The following is a 21,162-nucleotide window of genomic DNA, read 5'->3' as shown; positions in this document are numbered from 1 at the left end:
TTGTCACAAAATAGGCAACATGTTCAGGAATAATTTGCAGGAAAACATTTGTTGGAAAGGATGCCTCTTGATCTGGAATATATTTGTATGTTGAATAATCTGCACAGTGTTTTAAAACGTGCCATTTTATTGAAGATATGTTATCAAAAGTTCTCCCCTCCTAATTAGAGGATAGAAAAGTTTGTGAAGTACTGGTTCTGATTTTGTAAAAATAGTTGCCAGGGGAACAGTCCAATTGTGTAATATTTATCTTAAAGCATTCCAAACCATTGTTAGATTCATCTCAATTCCATGTTGCAAAAAAAAAAAAAAATGTTTTGGCAGCTCTTTTAAACCATACATCATTTGTGTAAACACTGTGCCAAGCAGTCTACGCTACCTTTCAAGTTTGGGGAATATGCAGACGGGAACTTCAGCAAGATTATTTCAAAACCACTAGCCATTTGGGAAAATTGTAAAGATAAGCGAAAAAAGCTAAAGCTGACTGTTGGAAAAAGTGGTTGACAAAGAAATTGTACAACATTTTGATTGCTTACCATGTTATTTTGATTTATTGACAAGAGGAATTCCTGTTAAATTATAAATGAGGTAATTTGAGACTTTATATAGGTGTATATATATGTATATATAAGAAACTGATGAATTATAAGAACAATAAATGTATTTGAATGATGGTCAATCTACATATTCATGCTTTATAGAATGCTTATTTTTGCTAGGAATAATAGTCCAAGATGGATTCCTTCCAAATTAAATATTGAGGTCCCTGGATTTAGTCCACAATATAGATGGACTGATCTTGTTTGGCCATGTTGATCGTCTTTGAAAGGCATCTCCCAGGTGACTCTAAAACAGTAAAACCATTAGAAACATCTCCCCTAGAGCTGTCTGGTATTGATTTTTTTTTTTTTTTTTGCTTCAACTGAGACATGAATCAATAACACTTCTTTGACAATCATCACTACTAAAGTGGGGTCACGTTGTATTCCAACACTTCCTAGTATAACTTAAGAGACATTGTAAAAATCTATCTCTTAACCCATCATAAGATTTTTTTTTCAGTTAATAAGGAGGACTGATATGCATGATACAGTATACTCCTTTGGGGGGTGGCTTTTATTCAATTGGGGACTTTTGTTAAAGGTCATCTAATTCCTTTTAAATTTACTGGTACTCCCTCACAAATGGTAACAGCTACAGAGTAATTAGTACACAGGAATTGGGAGTAATCAAGGTATATTAAATTATATATATATATGTATTGTTTTATGCATATATACCTTTTAATTTAATAGAAACATTCACATGTCTGTATTCATCATTCCAATAACTAGAATAGCATGATGATTCTAATATTTTTAGCAATATAGGGAATGTTGAGTAAAGGTAATATCTAGACTCAAAGAAAAAGAATTGATCATAAAAGCTGTTTGAACTAATGTTATTGAGCCATTGCAAATTTTGCCTAAACTTTCCATTCTTACCATGTATCTCTCTTGGTAAGTTACTCATTGCATTTCATTGCACTATACTTCATCTCCGATATAAATACGATACTGGTAACTTCATTGAGAGTATTAAAAATTGTCATTAGGATGTGTACTTATTAGTCAAAAGGCCATAAATTTCTATTTTATTCATTTATTGTAAAAAATAAAGGATTATCTTTCTAAAATTCAATTTTCACCTATGGAAAATTAGTTGCTCCCAGTCATTTGAAAAACTTTTATAGGTTAGAGCAAAGATAGCTTAATTTTCTCTATTATTGACTAAACATATTTTTTACTAGAATAGATGACATTAACTTGACACTCTTGTTTACAAGTAAATTTTAAATGTTTGATTTTTATGTGATTATAAACTGCATCTAATAGTCTAAGGAATATAAGCATTCACACAGACACAAAGAAACACATAGTTAGGATAGTGTTCACATGTATTACAGGTACATTGCCTTGGACTTTTTGTTTGAGAGACCTCAAAGATTCTTTGTTAAGTAACAATAAACAAACACATGTGTATTTATATAAACATAGTGATTTTTGAAATTGTCTGTATTCATTGGTTGAATTATTTCCCCCATGCTTTGTAGACTTATACAAATGCCTTTTGAAATGACAGGTTTTGCTGTCCCACACGTGTCCATTAGAAATATATTAAAATAAATTTGATGGTTAATTTGGGGTAATATTAACATTCATATTTGGATATATACTTATTACATGTACTACATACTTATATAGTAGAATATAAATTTTAAAATAAATATAAAATGTATACATGCATTACATTTATATATATAAAATATAAATACCAAATATAAATATAAAGTAATATTTATGTATACATACTACACACACATACCAGCACACTATATATGCGTGCAAACACACACACGCACATATATTTCAAATTTGTAGTGATAGAAGCCATTTGTAATCTCAATCATTATGTGTGTATTTGTGCTTATAATTATAATTATATTTATGTGGAATATATTTAGTTTTATCATTTAACAACAGTATTTTCTGTTAAAGCTCTAAGATGTACTTAAAATACTGCTTCCAATTTTATGTTTTTATATCCATACTTTACCCATACACATGTAGTACGTGTACACATTACAATATGTTAAATTATTCACAGAAGGCATATTATATCTGTATTTCATTTTTTTTATTTTATATGTTGAAAAGATTTTATTTATTTATTTATGTGTTCATTCATTTGACACAGAGAGAGAGAAAGAGCACAAGCAGGGGCAGGGGCAGAGGGAGAGGGAGAAAGAAGACTCCCCACTGCACAGGGAAGCCTGACATGGGGACCCTGGGATCACGACCTCAAGCAGAAGGCAGATGCTTAACCGACGGAGCCACCCAGGTGCCCCTATGTTTGTATTTTGAATAGCATTTTCTTATTATATCTTCTCTCTAATAAGTATAGATATTATATAAGGCTAAATATTAAACAAAATTGGTTAACTTAAGTGAAAAGAACAGTGGAGGCCTGCAAAACAACATAAATACATTTAGAAAAGATACAACTTCTTTCAGACCTAAAGCCTCACCGGAACCCCAAATGGTCATAACAGCACTGCAGAGAGCTACATCTCATTTGTTTTATGTATCTTAAATCAAAAAGCACACAGTGAATAATAATTAGAGAAAGAAGTCATGGAATAGAAACATTATCCTTTAATGTGTTCTCCATGAAGAGAAAAAAGGTGCTATTATTTTACTTGTAGTCCCTCTATTAGTTTGGCCTAAAAATAGCCATTGACTTGTTTTTCATTATGTGCAATGTCAAAGTGAACTGCCGATTTTGCAGGTGAAATGAATAGCTGCTTTGCTCAAAAACACTCTGGCAATCAGCCACACATTCTGCTAAACCAGCATGCTGACCACCTACTTGGCTTGAGTCAGATGGCTATTTGGAAAGCTTTTCGTCGTTATCTTTTATGTGCTATAACTGCCCACTTTTCAGCATGACTCATTTATCATTTTATGCCAAAGAACTGAATTATCTTGTATTTTTCTTGTTATCTTTCTGGAGAGTCTGACATGACTTTAATGTCAGTGTATTTCTTACTAGAAAAGAACATGTGATATTTTGAAAACTGGCTGAACTTGACAGCGTGCGGATTGACACTCAGAATGTGTAATTTTCTAACATTGCCTTGTGGGATGTACGTGTGTTTACTTTTAGGGTCCGGAAACGTAAAGCTTTTGATATAACACCTCCTAAGATTGTTTTTAAGATTCTTCAAAATAAAACACAGGAAACTTAGGTCTATCTGGAGCTCTCAGATATGGAAAGACTTTGGTAAGCAGTTACTCTAAGCACTATAGAGGCGTATCCTATGCAGTCTTGCAGAAGCTCTAATAATTATTATTACTTACACATGGGAATTAGAAAACTGAAAACCCAGTTATTAACCCCCATGAAGTAGCAAGGGCAGGAATAGGGTTCCATTATGGAAAGGCACAGAGTGCCGAGGAGAAATACCATGATCTAAACCACTCACAGAGAGAGCATCTCCTGTAGCCACTCTATCGACTATGCCTTTACCCTGTTTTTCCTCCTGCCATTCTAATACACTCTCCTAGCAATATCTTTCTCTCTTTTTAAACTATGGCTCTGGTGTTAACTTCATTTGGAAGGAATAAACCTAATATCTAACTCAAGGTGTTCATTACTTCCTCACCAGCACCCACCAGCAGCAAAAATCACACTGACAAAGGTGATACAGGTAAAGAGATAGGACTAGTAGATGTGAAAGAAATACATCCGCTGATATAAGTAATGCTTGAGTCAAAAAATTGCTATAGGAACCCCCTGGAGGGCTGAAATTAAAAAAAAAGAATCACTTTCAAGATCTTTGTACCTAAAGGCACAGTGAGTGTCCAGAAGCTCAGGCATTTATTTTTATTTTTTTAAAACCAATGGTAGATTAAAGGTTACTTTGGAATCAACATTAAGGCTATAACTTGATTTTTTTTTTTTTTACAGAAGTTACTGTGGGCTTAATTATCCTTTCTACAACTCCTATTTTGAAAGGCATTCAATGTCGAGAACATGGCATCTTATGTAGAAGCCAGGACTGAGCGTATATTGGATGAGAAAGTGTTTTGGAGAAAATCAAAGGGATTGCCTACTTGACTTCTAACCTCTGCTATCCTTCTTACTTGCCATATGATCATATAAACAAATGACTGGACAAATAATGTAGCCTGAGGTTTAAGTTTTGCGTTGGTAACCTAAAGATTATAATGCCTAAGTCACAGGGTTATGTGATGGTTAATGGGGTAATGTATATTAAGTCCTTAACCTACTACCTTATAAAGAACATTCATAAGGAATATTCAGTGAATGATACAGATTTATTTAATAGTAAACTTTACCAATTTAGTTAATGATAATGTCATTGTGGATATTGAATCCTTTACTCCTACTTTTCTAAGTTATAGTGGTTTTGTTCATCTTAGTCAAAATTTTTTTGACTAACATGAATTTTCGGTGAAGATTAGCAAAAAGACACATTCTATGAAATCACAGAATTGTGGTTTATCCCAAGATTTAACATGAAGGAATAAAAAAATCCCTATTTTAATAATTTGGAGAACCTTGAATATAACAAATCTATAATTTCTTTGTAAAATTTAAGTTGGTGATTATGGTAAAAGTGGCTAAGGATATATAAATATTATTTATCGCCATGAAGTTTAAAATTCAGTAGCTGGAACTTGTAGGAAGGTATGTGATCTAGTGATAAATGAAAGTTTTGTCAATGATATCAGAGAAATGTTTGTAAGATTCAGATGGTTCTATATCTGTCAAACAGAATTTTGCAATGCATGGAATGCTCAATTTGAGGCAAAATAAATCTTTTAATTGATTTTCCAAAACACTGATTAATTATACTTAGAACACCATATAAAGGTTGATTATGTCATAAAAATTTAAATTATAAAGGAGTGATATTTTAGAAGGAATGGTAAAAATGAGTTGGAGAACAGAGTTGTAATGATGTGCACATTAGCGAACAGATTTCTCTACTATCACTCCTATTCAAATCACCAGTCCACAGGTGATCATTCCTTTTGAGGAAATTTAGAGCTATTGGGGGAATCATATTCTAGTTTCATATCCTTGGATCCTCAGTTTCTGGATGTATCTACAAAGCACATACATACAGGCACATAAATACACACACACACACACACACATACACGCTAAAAAAAAAAATCAAGCGTGGGACCCACTATACTCTCTACTATATAAACATTGAAGTTAAATCATGAATAAAAGTAAATTTTATAAGTTCAAGTAGACAACATTTAAAAAAATTATTTCTATTCATCAACTTTACTTCTTGATAATATTGTAAGTTAATGCAGAACTCAAAGATCTTCCTCAATCTCTATGTTAGTATTGGTACAATTGAGATATTTGCCAGAGTGACCAAGGAATACATTTTTCATAGAAGTTCTTCTATTACTCTGTATTGTTCCTCCCCACTTGTCAAGAAACAAACTTAGTCCAGACTGCATTTTCCAACAGATTAGTAGGTGGCCAGGGAGCATAAAATTCCCATGCAGCCATTTCTATAATCATGGCATTGGCAAACTAGCTTCTAGAAACCATTAAACTCATATCATAAATCTGGTCATAGCAAATCTATATGGGAATTGATGGGACATAGAGAATGAATTATGCATCACAGAACTGCTGAACGGCAAAGGAAGAATGCTCACTCAGACACATATTGTATAAAGGAGAAATACATATTTTTATGGTACCTTTGTATTCTCAATATTAAGTAGCTGAAATTGTCACAGAATATGAATGCTTATTTAATGTATGGCTCAATCAATTCAAAAGAAACATTAGAATTCATAATTGTAGAAATAACTGCATTTTTTGTTTGGGCAAAAATATACAGTGATTTTATAGGTATATATTATAGAAAATACACAAAGTATAATATTTTCAATTGGATATGACTAATTAAAGTGATTACCATTCAAGTATCAAAAATAAAGCTTGGTTTATAATTACAGTGATCTCTGATCAGCTCAACTAGTGAGTTGTAGTTAGAAAAAACTCATATTTTTTTTTTTTTAAACATTTTTTTTTTATTTTTTTAATTTATTTATGATAGGCACACAGTGAGAGAGAGAGAGGCAGAGACACAGGCAGAGGGAGAAGCAGGCTCCATGCACCGGGAGCCCGATGTGGGATTCGATCCCGGGTCTCCAGGATCGCGCCCTGGGTCAAAGGCAGGCGCCAAACCGCTGCGCCACCCAGGGATCCCGAAAAAACTCATATTTAAATGCAGATGTAAACACACGCATTTAGATTAGTATTAAAATTGTAACTAATAGTCTCATAATGCAAATGATGTTGATCCCTTTTTAAAGGTTCAGAAAGTATATATTTTAGAAGAAATATCTATCTACTTATAAAAATTTTCCTGAACTACACATTTCATGTAAAATGAACACAAGAATTATAGTTCCTGATGAAGGAATGAGGCTGATGAACAAGCTGATCAAATGTAGAATGCCTTGAGACCTATAAAATTAATCCTAGTTATTCAATATGCTTTAATTGTGTATATTTTGTGAACATGCCAGTAATCCATTTAAAGAGGCTTTATCCTTACAGTGAGGAAGTCTTGACTACAAGACATTGTTTAAGCAGAATCAGTAATTTCCAAGCTTTCATACATAGTAGACCTTTTCTATTAATAAATTGATGCATCTTTAGAGAGAGGACAAAGAATTCATTTGCTATTCATTTTAAGTGAATTAATTCAGACTGTTGAGGTGCCGATGAACATATATCTTTGACCATTAGAACACGAAGAATGAGAAAAATGATATTTAGGGGACATTCATAACATATAGGAGATAAACTTTATCTAGTTAAATTGAGCCAGTCTCTATTTGGGGGACAATAAAGGGGAGAACTGGAAAAAAAATCCTATTCTGGAAGCGGTGGTAACTTGATAAATAAATAAAACCAATGCTGAGTAGATGCTTAAAGTTACTGCCAAAGAATATGTGTGCACTGTTTTAAGTACGGGATGACTCTGTAACACATTTTCCTTTGTGTAAGAAATTACTTATTTTTTACTCTTTAAAAACTGTTTTTAAAAGTTAAATTTTTTTTTACATCAAAAAGAAGCCTAACTGTGTTCTTTTCATTATGCTATAGAGCTTAGAGAGCTTCTTCCCTCCAGGAACTCCACTTTTCAAATTCATGTGAAAGCAGATGATGAAAGTGCATATGTAATTATCAGTCTATACAATGAACTTTAGAGCACAGACTTTAGTATGTACCATAAGCTTTCTTTTAAAATTTTATCTAGTGGTGACTATTTTTACATTATATTATGAAGAGATCTTTTTTTCCTATTTTACTAGGGATAGGTAATGTAAAAGAGTATAAATCTAGAAGTACAAAAGAAAAAGAAAAATATTTCTTACAAATAAAAATAAAAAGCAGGAATCTGATAGAAGTAAATAAGAATAAAATCAAAAGTATTTAGATGCAATGTCATGGAGCTAGAAACTTTGTGATGGTATTTTAGTCATCCTGTGTACACACTGGTCAGATATCTAGCAGTAAAGATCACTTTTGCACCTTAGCCCTATAGCATCCTTCACCTAAGAATCCTTTCTCCCTTGCCTAGAAAACATTATTTCCCTCCCAAGCATATGCTCATTAATGTAAATTGACCAGTTACTGAACTACATTGTAATCAGAAGTCTTTTGCAGCTAAATTCATGTGCACGCAAGTTTGCTGTACGCAAACTTTCTAAAAGTAAAATGGACTTTCTGATCAAAAGCTGGTGAAATACGAACTTAATGGCTACCAGTTAATAATACACAATGAAAGAGTTTATTTCCCTGGGGCTAGGTCAAAGTCAAGAAATAATGTTGGTTTTGGACCTTGAGAGCATTATGCTAAGTGAAATACACTGAGAAAGACAAATACTCTAAGATCTCCCATGTATGTGAACCCTAAAATAACTCCCCAAATAAAAACTCACAGATACAGAGAACATATTGGTGGTTGCCAGAGGTGGGGGCTAGGGGTGGGCAAAGTGGGTAAAGGGTCAAAAGGTACAAACTACCAGTTATAAAATAAATAAGTCCTGGGGATGTAATGTGAAATATAGTGACTATAGTTAATAATACTGTGTGGCATATCTGGAAGCTTCTAAAATAGTAGATTTTAAAAGTCATCTTTGCAAGAAAAAAAATTGTAACTGCATAGTGATGGATGTTAACTAGGTTTACTGCAGTGATCATGTCACTATAAATACAATAGCAAATCATTATGTTGTGTACCTGAAAGTAATGTTATATGTCAATTATATTACAATCAAGAAGAAAGAAAGACGAAAGAAAGAAAAGAAAGAAAGAAAGAAAGAAAGAAAGAAAGAAAGAAAGAAAGAAAGAAAGAAACAAAGAAAGAAAGAAAGAGTGTTGGTTGATGTCACCCACTTTACAAAATTATCTTTAAAAAATCTTTAAAGGATTCTTTAAATTTTGGATTTCAGAGCACTTACAACTATTATTTGTTAAAGGAAAATAATTTATGATTTTTTTTATATTTCAGGTTTTTAATTAAATTCTAGTTAGTTAACATATTCTAAGAATTTTATGGACAGCTTAAAATTTTCTAAAGTTAATATAAACTTGAATTAGTTACTATCAGTTATCATTACGACTTGCTTCCAATATTAACACAAAAATACATGGTATCATGGTAGAGTACAGAGTCTGTGAATTGAATCTAGGGTTATGTTCTTAACGTTTCAAGAATTATTTGAAAAAAAAAGTATGTGGATACAGGCACATACACACATATATGTTGCATGCTTATAAACATGCATGAATATATCTAATTTTCTTTTTTATGTCATTTGTTTTTAAAATGAAATGTAAAATGAAACATGTTTTATAACTTATAATTAAGACATAATTTTAGGAAAAGACCATTTCTTATTTTTTTAAACTTGGAATTGAGATATAATATTGAGAACCAAATTTTTCATTTTAGGGGCACCAAGTGGCTCAGATAGTTAAGCATCTGACTCTTGATTTTGGCTCAGGTCATGACCTCAAGGTCATGAGATTAGATCAGATCAAGCCCTGCATCTGGCTCTGCACTGGATGTGGGGACTGCTTGGGCTTCTCTTTCTCCCTCTCCCTCCCCTCTGCCCCACTCTCTTACACACTCTCTCATAAATAATAAATAAATAAATAAATAAATAAATAAATAAATAAATAAACAAAATATTCCATTTAAATATGATCCAAAAATTACTCTGGATTACTAACCACTTGTGAGATGGAAAAGCAGAACAATATTTGGAAAAAGCAGAGACTTGAGAGACAAGATTAAAATCATAACTTGACACCTGATGTTAGGGTAGATAGTCTCATTTTCTCAATTATGAAATGGAAATGCTAACACATAATTCTTTATGAAAGAGAGTTGGTATGCTATAATTTTTTTGTATCTTTCCTCAATTTCCATTCCCTTATCATGAGAGAAATGGCAAAACTGATATGCAGGAGAAGCTGAGAAGCTGTGAGAAGAGTCAAAATTCTTCTCTATTCTAGTTTGTGTCATTCATCAGCTTTATCCATGTCTGCTTCTCAGGCTGATTGTACTGTCTAATATTTAGGCCAGGATGCTCTCCGTCACATGGTTTGAGTTTGCTCAGGCTTCAGGATCCAGAAAGATACCTGGCACTGACATCCTTTTTATTTAAAACTATTATGGTCAAAAGTCTTCAAATGTCTATGAATCCTTTCTATACTATTCTATTGAAGGAAAGTTGTATTTTATGTATCCCTAAAGGAGAAAAAATAATATATCTGCCTAGTGGAAGACTTTCTCTCTACCCTAATGTTTTTCCTTTATGATTGTTTAATCTTTCACTGTTAATATACTCTCTATAATAGAATCATTTGTGGGGCACTCAGGTGGCTCAGTTGGTTAAGCATCTGCTTTCAGCACAGGTCATTATCCCAGGGTCCCAGGATCAAGCCCTACACTGGGCTTCCGGCTCTGTGAAGATTGTGCTTCTCCCTCTGCCCCTCCCTCGCCTCACCTTCCTCATGCTCTCTCTTTCTCCTTCTCTCTCTCAAACAAATAAATAAGATCCTTAAAAATAATAGAATCATCTGCTAATGGAGATAGAATTGGCCAAATCTACAATTTCCTGCATGAGTCACAAGGTAATGAAAAATAGTGACTCCAAACTTCTAAATAAATTATTTCTTTAAGTCACCCCAAAGAAAAAACTATATATAGGAACATACTTATGTAAATATATATATATACTTATATGTATGTATATGTGTATTTTTGTTAACAGTTCATCTGAAAGTGTATACATCATGATTGAGATAATATATTTAAACATGAATGAATATGTGACAAGGTTCAAGTATCTTTCTTTTACATTTTCATTATAATTACGTGGAAAAATTCCCCAGAAGCATGTTGCAAAATGTGCCTTTAAATAGAGTATGAGTACATTTTTGCTGAAACATTTGTGCTTTGGTTAATTTTCATAAGCCTCACAAGAGTGAGGGGGACAGGCTGGAAAGCTCTGGTGGCAGGTGCTTTGCCACCTGCCTCACTGTAATATATGGCTAGCCATAAAGTTAATGCTTTCTTCACTCACTGATCACCATTCACAGAAAGACTGAAGCTTTGGATGAGGTACAATATTTAAGGGGATGGCATTTCAGATTCATGAATGCTTATTCTGAGAATTTAACAGTTTTAGAAACTGCCATTTCTCAGTTCTTGTGTAAAGAGGGGAAACACATTTCTCTATGGGCTATAGCAATCATTTATACATAGTGTATAAATGTACATAGTGTATAAATCCTTATAAAAGGATTATAAATAAATCGGATATGCCTTCATTACACGCACATGCACACATGTGTGTGTGTACACATGGCACAGTTGGTCAGACATTATTTCTGAGGTTTGTGATACATCAGTGAATTTTATGAAAAATTATGGTAGTGAGTTCATTTTTATTTAGAATAACTGTCATTTTCATTTTCAATTCAATAATCATTTTATTTTTGAGAGTATTAGCTCATATGGCCAGTGGGCAACTCGAATCAGATCAGATGGTAGCTAGCAGAGCAGAGATTTATAGTTATATTTTGACTCTAGAACCTGATGATTAACTGTGCTATTATATCACAAATATAGACTTATATAAATCAAACTAATCAAGAATTATTTAACCTTCCCTAACTTAAGGTTCTCTAACCATATATTGGGAGGGGGAAAGTATCAATATTGCAAGATTAATTTGAAATTATATGCAAATTATCTGTCCAAAAAACTTTATCTGTTCAAAAAATTCCATCTTTAGTGCTAACCTCTCTCATTAGTAGTTGCTGAGACGACCAACGGAGCCCTCTGTACAGGCAAGAATGTCCTGATAAAATATTGAAGTTTTCTGTAATCTAAGGGAAGATATTTTTCATTCCTCTTATAAAGGCTAAGGTAAACGATTGTAAATTCAATTTCTTATTGTGTCAGTTGTGCCTTGAATTTCCTCCTCCTAGATTTGGGACTTTGAGAAAATTATGACTTTTCTGGATCCCTTTTCTTTCAGGTGAACAGGAAGATGAAAATGGTACCAATTACAGAGCATTATTGTGAATGTGACATGAGATGACAGACACAAAGCTACAGGTTGAACACACACATCTTAATTTGCTATCTCCCAAACTGCAGTAAAAATTCAGCATCCTGAAGTCAATCTGGAAAACACAAAGCAAGTAGCAAAGAGACTCTAGCAATGTTTTGTCAACTTGAAGGTCAAAGAGTGATTTGTAACTAATTCAGAATCTTGAATATTGAATCTATGGGTGGTACACATTAGAACTAAACAATAGAGCAGGTATGCAAATTTGTTTTCTGAATGATTTATTTTTTTTAATTCTCAGTTTGACTCCATCTATAGCTTTTTCTTTTTGAGGATATTTATGATAGTTCTGAATTATTCTTCTACCTGCAAAAATCTATCTTTTCTGCCTAAGATATTTTTAATTACCTTTCATGGTGAATGCTTTCATCAAACGTCTGGTGATCCTGGACTTCATCTTTGTGGTTCAGAGTTCACTGTTAAAAATCTCATTAAAAACTAAGAAAATTGGTTGTCATCACTGAGACGAGACCTTTTCTTGATGGAAACTCCAAAATCAGATGCACTAGAGAATCACCATTCCTTCTCCTACCAGAAGACAACAGCTCTGTTCTGTGAGGATCTGGAAGCCAAGTAGGTGAAGAGCTTTGAAGTTGTCAACATTTAGGATGTGTGTATTCACTTAGTTTCCCTGTTTCTTATACAGTCTCCTGCTTACCTAACCTCAGCATCCTCTCTGTCCAACCATTCCCTATTTCACAACCTCTAGCGCTCCCTTCTTCTGAAGTTGCTCCCTTCTCTGAATAAAGAGGATCAAAACCCCTCTAACAAATAAAAAATTTTGCATCCTTGTTTTATTGTTTAGTCTATCTGAAAATCTTAGCTTTTCAGGGGGAATCAAGTGAGTAAATGCTGATATTGCTGTCTTTCCCTAGGTTTCAGATTCAGTACATGTTTTTGCAAGTTAAAAAATGGCCATCGGAAAAATGAACAAACAAGCAAACAAGAAACTAAAGCAAGAATTATACCAAACAACATCACAAAACTTTGGATAAAATTTAGAAGTTGAGAAAATTTCCTGTACATAGAGCATTAAGAAAGAAAAAAGGAGAATGTGACATTAAAGGGGATAAAAATAAAATCTAGCCTAGATAACTATAACTAAGAAAAAATTGCAAAAATATCTAAGAGAAAGAAATTATCAAAGAAATAACTCAAGAAAATTTCCCAGAACCAACATTTTTTTTCACTGCAGATAAAAATTGATTTCCCTCACTTTTCTGTAAAATCATCCCTAATAGGATTGAAAGCTGCATGAGTTGTTTAAGTGTCTCCATATGCTCAGGTAGATAAGATATTTAATCAATAAAGATTATTTTGTGTTTGGTAAACTCTGTTAATATATGTGATATATACATTGCCTGTAAATAGCATTTACCTGCTCATAATCATGTAACTATGGAACATGAACATAAACAAGATGACAATATAAGTCATTCCAGGAATTTGGGAAGATGGAAAGGTTTCCTATATTGTAGAGGGGAAAGCTAAACAGAGATACATTTTCATTTCCTGATGTTAATTTCATAGCTAAAACCGAACTCTGAAAAATCAAGAAGTAGCAGTATTAGCATAAGGCTATAATTCTTAAAAATGAAGACAAATAGGAGCACCCAAGTGGCTCAGTCAGTTAAGCTTTAGACTCTTTTTTTTAAAAGATTTATTTGTTTATTCATGAGAGATAAAGAAAGAAGCAGAGACACAGGCAGAAGGAGAAGCAGGCTCCCTGTGGGATCCTGGGATCATGACCTGAGCCAGAGGCAGACACTCAACTTCTGAGCTACCCAGGCGTACCAAGCATCAGACTCTTGATCTTAATTCAGGTCTTGATCTCATGATTTGGGGTTCAAGCAGTTAATGAGCTAAAAGGCATTGCTGTGGGGAAGAGGAAATACAGACAGAATCAGGGGAGCCAGTGTATTTAAAACTCTAAAATATTTGCACATATGCTTTAATCAAGATACAATATATGAAATGAAACAACCAATGACTTTGGCCAATGTCTCACATATATAAAAAACAAATGAGATGATGATTTTTCCTTATCATTATCCTCACCATAGACCAATATTCTTAAATCAGCATGATACAAGTATACAAATATGTGAGGAAGGAAATATTGGACAAATACAGGGAGCACATAACCAAGCATACTGGTACAGGGGAGGGTTCCTCGAGGAAGAGCCATATTTTCTAGCTACATGACAAGACCTGAATGTGGGCTAGCTGTTCTCCAAATGAGAGTTTTGAAGACAGAGAAAGTGTTGCAGAGGCAATATTTCTTACACAAAAGCTGGAGAGCGCATGACTCACTTGAGAAATTTTAAAAATATACATAGTATGGCTAGATCACAGAACATCAAATGAAAAAATGGAAGAGATAATAGGAAAGAGGAAGGCAGAAGCCAGATCTGTTTTTGTTGTTGTTGTTGTTGTTGTTGTTGTTGTTGTTGTTTTAAATTTAAATTCAAGGGGCAGCCCGGGTGGCCCAGTGGTTTAGCACCGCCTTCAGCCCAGGGCCTGATCCTTGAGATCCGGGATCAAGTCCCACATTGGTCTTCCCACAGAGAGCCTGCTTCTCCCTCTGCCTGTGTCTCTGCCTCTCTCTCTCTCTCTTTCTCTCTGTCTCATGAATAAATAAATAAAATCATTTAAAAATAAATAAATTTAAATTCAAATTGTCAATATCTAGTATAACACCAGTGCTCAATCATGTGACCTCCTTAATGCCTGTCACTCAGTTACTCCCTTCCCCCACCCACCTCCCCTTCAGCAACCCTCAGTTTGTTTCCCAGATTTAATGGTCTCTCATGGTTTAGCTTTCTATTTAAATTTTTCCCCATTCAGAAGCCAGATCTTACAGAGCATTAGAAACCATTACTCTCGGGAGTTGGGAGACATTGAAACAGTATACAACACGATAGTGACTGTCTTATAAACTCTTTCAGAAAATCTGAATGTGGCATGAATAATAAATTAAGGGACAGTATTGAGACCAACTAGAGATTTTTTTTTTTTTTTCAGAAATCCTATGAAACATGATTGTAGTCTCAGCTAGTGTAGCAACAGTGAGCATGGAGGTAAAGTGATCACTTCAAGAAGGAGTGAGGGTACAGAGATTTTATCTGATGTGAGTGGGCTTCAGGGATGGTGAGAAAAAGGATGCAGGACAATTTCAGAGTGGCTGGCATAGACACCTAGGTGGATTGTGATGCTATTGACAAAGTGGGAAATGGATGGAGCATATTTGGCCTGTGGGAAGAGCCAGGGGAAAAATGATGATTTGGGTTAAATTGTGCTGCACTTTCAGTGCTTCAAGATAATCTAAGCAAAATGCTGAATTCATCCAACTAAAACACCAGAAAAGGTTGAAGCTATAACACATATTTGGGAGTCATCAAAATGTGGCTCATAATCAAAGCCACAGAAATCTAGTATCTTTCCCAGAGGTGTTTTGTGTGGAAGAAGGAAAAGAAACTGGGACAGGATGCTGTGGAACAGAAGTATCACAGCCAGCTCCAAGAAGAGTCTAAGAAAAAGAGGTCAGTGGAAAACCAGGCGTGAATAATTTCAGAGAAGCCAAAGCAAGTGAGTAATCTAAAGAGAAAGAGTTTTTACTTAACATTTTAAAAGCAAAATTTTTCCAACTCCTTTTATTCATCCAATTGATTTTAGATTTTGGTTTCCTGCATATATGTGAGATGTTGGAAAGGAATATAATCTATGGTTTGGTCACCTCTCTGCCTCAGGTGCCTGAAACAATGTCAAGTGACTCAATGACTAAATAAAGGTTAGTGCTTTTTAGGATCTATTTATAATATATCGTTGCTTTAAAAACTGATAGGAAACCTTTAATATGCAGACTCAATTTCATTATTCAATTCTATTAATATTATTAAATTGGTGTAACATAATTAGAGCAAATGTAGACTCAAATCTTTAGTGCTTGATTAAAATGCTCTTTAATTTTTCTTTAATTCTGCAAATATAATCCCTCAACTGTGAAATAGTTCTGCCATCAATCCACCTGGGTAATCTGTGCCTCTACTTCTTATCAGAATAAGCTTCTCGTGATACAATGAAAAAAAAATATGCATGATGCATGTTTATCAAAGATTTGATTTGCAATTTTAAAAAACCGAATTATTACATAAAACTCAAAAGACCACCGAATGAATAACCCACTTGAATTCTTATTAACCAGCTCCCAAAAGTTTCTGCGTGTCTATATAGATTCATGTCACTTTACCACGAGTCGATCTGCCTCGCCACGGTGCCAGCTAAAATACAAAACTATTCCACGAGCAGGGAGATCTTCCTGTTATCCTGGTATCATCACTCCTCCCCTGCTCCTCTCTGATTTCTGTACTTATGCAAACACTCGCCTATTTTCCATCTTCCTGAGTAATTTTGTCGTTCTGATATGCAAATAGAACCACATAATCTATGATTTTTTGAGATTGCTTTTTTACTCAACCAAATGCCCTTGAGATCCACCCAAGTTACATATATCAAATTCCATTCATTTTTATTGCTGAATAGTATTATCATGGTAGGGATGTGCCGCAGCTTAACCGTTCATCTACTAAGGAGAATATTGGTTGTTGACCCTAATAAGTAAGCCACTATGAACAACTGAACAATTGTGTGGAGGTTTTGGTGTGGACATAAGTTTTTATTTCTCTGGGATAAATGCCCAGGAGTACAATTGCCAGGCCATATGGTAAGTATATATTTAAATGAAGCTGCCAAACTATTCTCTTTTAGTGACTCATTTAGGGTAGTTCTTGTCTTTCAGCACTTGAAACATGCAGTGCCACTTTCATCCCGCCCCATGGTATCAGATTAGAGTTCCACTGTTCTTCAAATTATTTTTTTTTCCCTATTTGTAAGGTGTCGATTATTTTCTCTTATTTCCCAGTTGTCAAAAGGCCAGTTAGATTCAAAAGGCATTTTTAAAGAACAGAACTAGTGTTCTGTTCACATTTGCTTTTAATCAATAGTGAAGCCTTTCAGCTTAGGAAACTATGGAAAAACATGTGTGTTTGCAGCACTTTTTAATTGGCTCTTCCACCACACATATTCTATGCTAAAATAGATCCCCAAAATTTATGCTAACTTATTATAAACATGCAAGCCTTTATCTTCTTGGCATAATGTAAAAGGCAGTCATCTCATGAGACACTGTTGTTTTTTCATCTCAATGTTTTTTCAAGTGATAAACCAAAACTGTGACTTTTTATCTGGCACCAAACTAACAGTGTGAGTCACAGGAGAGGAAAAAACTTGAGGTGCTTATGACAGGAAGAAACATGAAATGAATTTACTGACAGAACTTAATGTTACAAGAAATAATGTTATCACTAGTGGGCTTCTTTTTATTTAATTTATGTTTTGATTTTTTTTTCGATACTCCCTCCCATATACTGAGGTCCTTACCACAAGGTTGCAAATACACAAATATCAATAGAACTTCAAAATATCAAAAATCTTTATTTTTAAAACAACCGCATTACTAAATTAATAAACAAAATTAAACTAAGGAACCCATGACCATTTGAGATTGTTAAAATTAATTAAGGAGGGGTAGTTCAATGAATTTCTAAACTATGTGTTTAGGATCCAATCCCTTGATTAGTAATGAGAAAAAAATAATCCAATAATAGATATTGGAGCACTTAGCGTGGCTGGTAATTTTCTAAGAAAAGTGCAGATGTTACTGAAAATGTCATTCTCTCAACAATCTTGAAAATTTCATTCTCTCAACAATTTTGTGATATATTACAAATAAGGAAACTTAGGCAAAAATAAGTTACGTAACTCCTTATCTGAGAATGATGAACCGGATAAGTGATATAGTCAGAAATCAAGCCCAGGTAGTCTGAGTCAAGATCCCAGCTCTTAACCTCTATAGTCTACAGCGTCTTTAAGAAAGATAAACAGGCAACTTTACATAAGCTCTCACAATTACGCCCTGAAAACATAAAGAAAATAAACTTATGCAATAATCGGGAAATAGGTGATATGGGAAAAATAAATGGTTTGAACATTTCTTCAACTTCCCTAATTATTATAACAATGGGTTATGGCAATACGTCCCACAATTACTAAAATTTTCTTTCACCTTGTATTCCCAACAGCTTTCTTTGTTTTGAAGTGTTTGTATTGTAAAGTACAAGAGCTGAAGCTGCCAAAATGATTCAGACCACAGAGAATAGGGTTTTATTTTAGTACTTAAAAGGTCACTAAGGCTGAGCAGCACTAAATAACATTGCTAGAATCACAGTGTCTGTCAACACAACACACTTTCACAGCTGGTTTTCTCAATCTGAGTTAGATTTGCATTTTGGAAATCATATTAAGGTACCAGTAAGGGGTAAATTGGGCTTCTTATGTTGATTGAAAATTTTGGAACTAGAAGGAGTACTTTGTGTTCTAAGTATACTTTCAAAGATTGCCTTTAAAATTATTATAATCCCCCAAAATACTTATTGATCAAAAACAACATAACAAGTTCCAGATAGCAAAACAGTGAAAAGTTTACAGCTTAATAAACAGTAAACTATATATGCATACACACACACACACACACACACACACACACACGCAGAAAGAAAATCACTTGATGGATTCTTATTTGTTTCTTCCTGTAGGGGGAAAAATATCATGTGTGGTTCTTCCACTTTCTGATTATCTTCTGCTTAATCCTATACAGAGAGAGCAGCCTCCCCATGGTGAAAGAAATTGAGGCCAGTCCTTATGATTAGGCTATTGGTATTTGAGAAAACAGATTTGTCGCCAATAGAAGAATGCCATAAGGATTTTATGCTCTTCTATACTGGAACAGCCTGCTTTGCTATTTAAAGTTTAAAGACTTTTAATCCAATCTCACACTGGGTGTTTTAGGCAGGAGGTGAGGGGAGTTTGTTTTAATTCTATTTCATTAGAGCTGAACGAAAGGAAGGGGAATTCCAAAAAGTTGTTTAGAGCTATACCATGCTGTTATGCTCCAGATCTGAAACAGAAATCACCTAGCAACATGTCAGGACCAGGTGACAGGAATTTAGAATGGAACAAATGATACTACTTAAAAAGTATCAGATGCCCTACATGTGTTGTTACCCATTACCTATTCTTAGAGTCTAAAATTTCTACCCTTAGATTTCCTGTTTGACTAAAGTATTATCTTTAAAAGGAAAGAAAGAAAGGCAAGTACGAGAATGTTAATATCCTAGTATCACTAAAGTCAAGTACATTTTAATGTTCTTATGGAAAACAAACAAACAAACCCTAAAATGATTCTGAGAAGGAGAGATACAGCTTGGGCGGCAGGCACATGCCTTGGATGCTGCACAGATATAAATCATGATAGGCTGGAAGTTGATTTAGGTTGATGTTTACCTTTTTGCAGTTGGCTTAGGATCATTTTAGGGACTAAAATTTCATTATGACACACTGACCCATTGTTTTGATAATTATAATAAATTGCCATCCTTCTCAGGAGATACATATTAGTTTCAGAATTGGAAAGAAGGCCATGTATTATATTTCATTGTTTTGAAGGTGACCTTTGACTGTCTAGGCCATTGAGTATTGGAAAGTGATGTTTGTGTAGCCAATTTAGGTTTAAAAGTTTACCAAGTGGGCTTTAAATTTGGTAAGTACATCTCCCCATAGATGTTTCTCTGATAGGATACTAGCTCATATACAAATAATGTCTGACCTTACTGTTTTAGGGATCAGTAAGCAGTTCAAATTTATAATGAAACCACCAATTTGAAAAAAACATTAATCAAATTTCTTTTTTTTTTTAGTAAACTGAGATAAGCCCACCATGATTGTATTCTTCTTAAAACTCTATCTACATAGATGGAAAATAATATAATTGACATTAGATATTATAAATAAATATATTCTGGGATGCCTGGGTGACTCAGTGGTTGGGCTTCTGCTTTTGGCTCAGGGTGTGATCCCGGGGTCCTGGGATGGAGTCCCACGTTGGGCTCCCTGCAGGGAGCCTGCTTCTCCCTTTGCCTGTGTCTCTGCCTGTCTCTCATGAATAAGTAAATAAAATCTTTAAAAATAAATAAATAAACTAATTAATTAATTAATTCTTGGTGACTGGAGCACCGTCTGGAACATAGTAAATGTTTAATATATATTAGTTATCTTTTATGTTCTACTGTATGTAAAGAATTTAAGTTAATTATCATAGCTCATGGTGAAAAGCACAAAGATAAAAACATTGAATTGTATTCAAGACCAAAGCTTAATATCAAGGGTGAAGGAAAGCCCTTAAAAGATTATCTATTCATTTATGCATTAAATTCATTTATCATTAAACAATTAATTATGGAGGATTTATGCTAGGAAGGTAAAAGTCATTTATACCAGGAGATGTTTGTTTTTTTGCAGTGAACGCATATATTAAATTAAGCAACCTGCCTTTATGTAAGTATTAACTAAGTTCCTTAAAGTCGAAATCCATTAGAGAAAAATAGTGATGGAAAGAATGAGATATAGTACTGAAAAATTATATTTTTGAAACTGGTAGATGTAGTCTTTGCATTAATAATTAACTAAGACTGCTCAGTAGCTTTCTCAGCCTCGGTGAAGTAAGGACTCATTGGAATGGGTTCATCATGTTTCATTTGGTATCTCTCTCATTGTTATGAAACGTGGGCCATATTAAATACGTAGCTCTAAGTCTTCATTTGCTATGGAAATTGTATGCTGAATGAAATTGTCCCACATATCAAGCTGTCCCTACTTAACATTCTTTTTTTAGAAAAAGATTTTATTTATTTATTTGAGAGAGAGAAAGAGAGCATCAGAACATATGGGGGCGAGTGGGACGGGCAGAGAGAGAAGCAGACTCCCCTGTAAGGGGAGCCCA

General features: G+C 33.9%; 1 long non-coding RNA gene across 1 annotated transcript; it reads left to right on the top strand.

Annotated features, from left to right (window-relative positions):
- Positions 1-273: 273 nt before the first annotated feature.
- LOC140625408 (uncharacterized) lies at positions 274-5,315 on the top strand. Its single transcript, XR_012024745.1, has 4 exons — positions 274-588; positions 2,737-2,880; positions 3,706-3,822; positions 4,510-5,315. It is a non-coding gene; the product is annotated as an uncharacterized lncRNA (long non-coding RNA).
- The last annotated feature ends 15,847 nt before the right edge of the window (positions 5,316-21,162 follow it).

The sequence above is a fragment of the Canis lupus genome, chromosome 36, assembly GCF_048164855.1.
Source record: "Canis lupus baileyi chromosome 36, mCanLup2.hap1, whole genome shotgun sequence".
NCBI lineage: Eukaryota > Metazoa > Chordata > Mammalia > Carnivora > Canidae > Canis > Canis lupus.
This window is presented reverse-complemented; position numbering and strand designations above follow the sequence as displayed.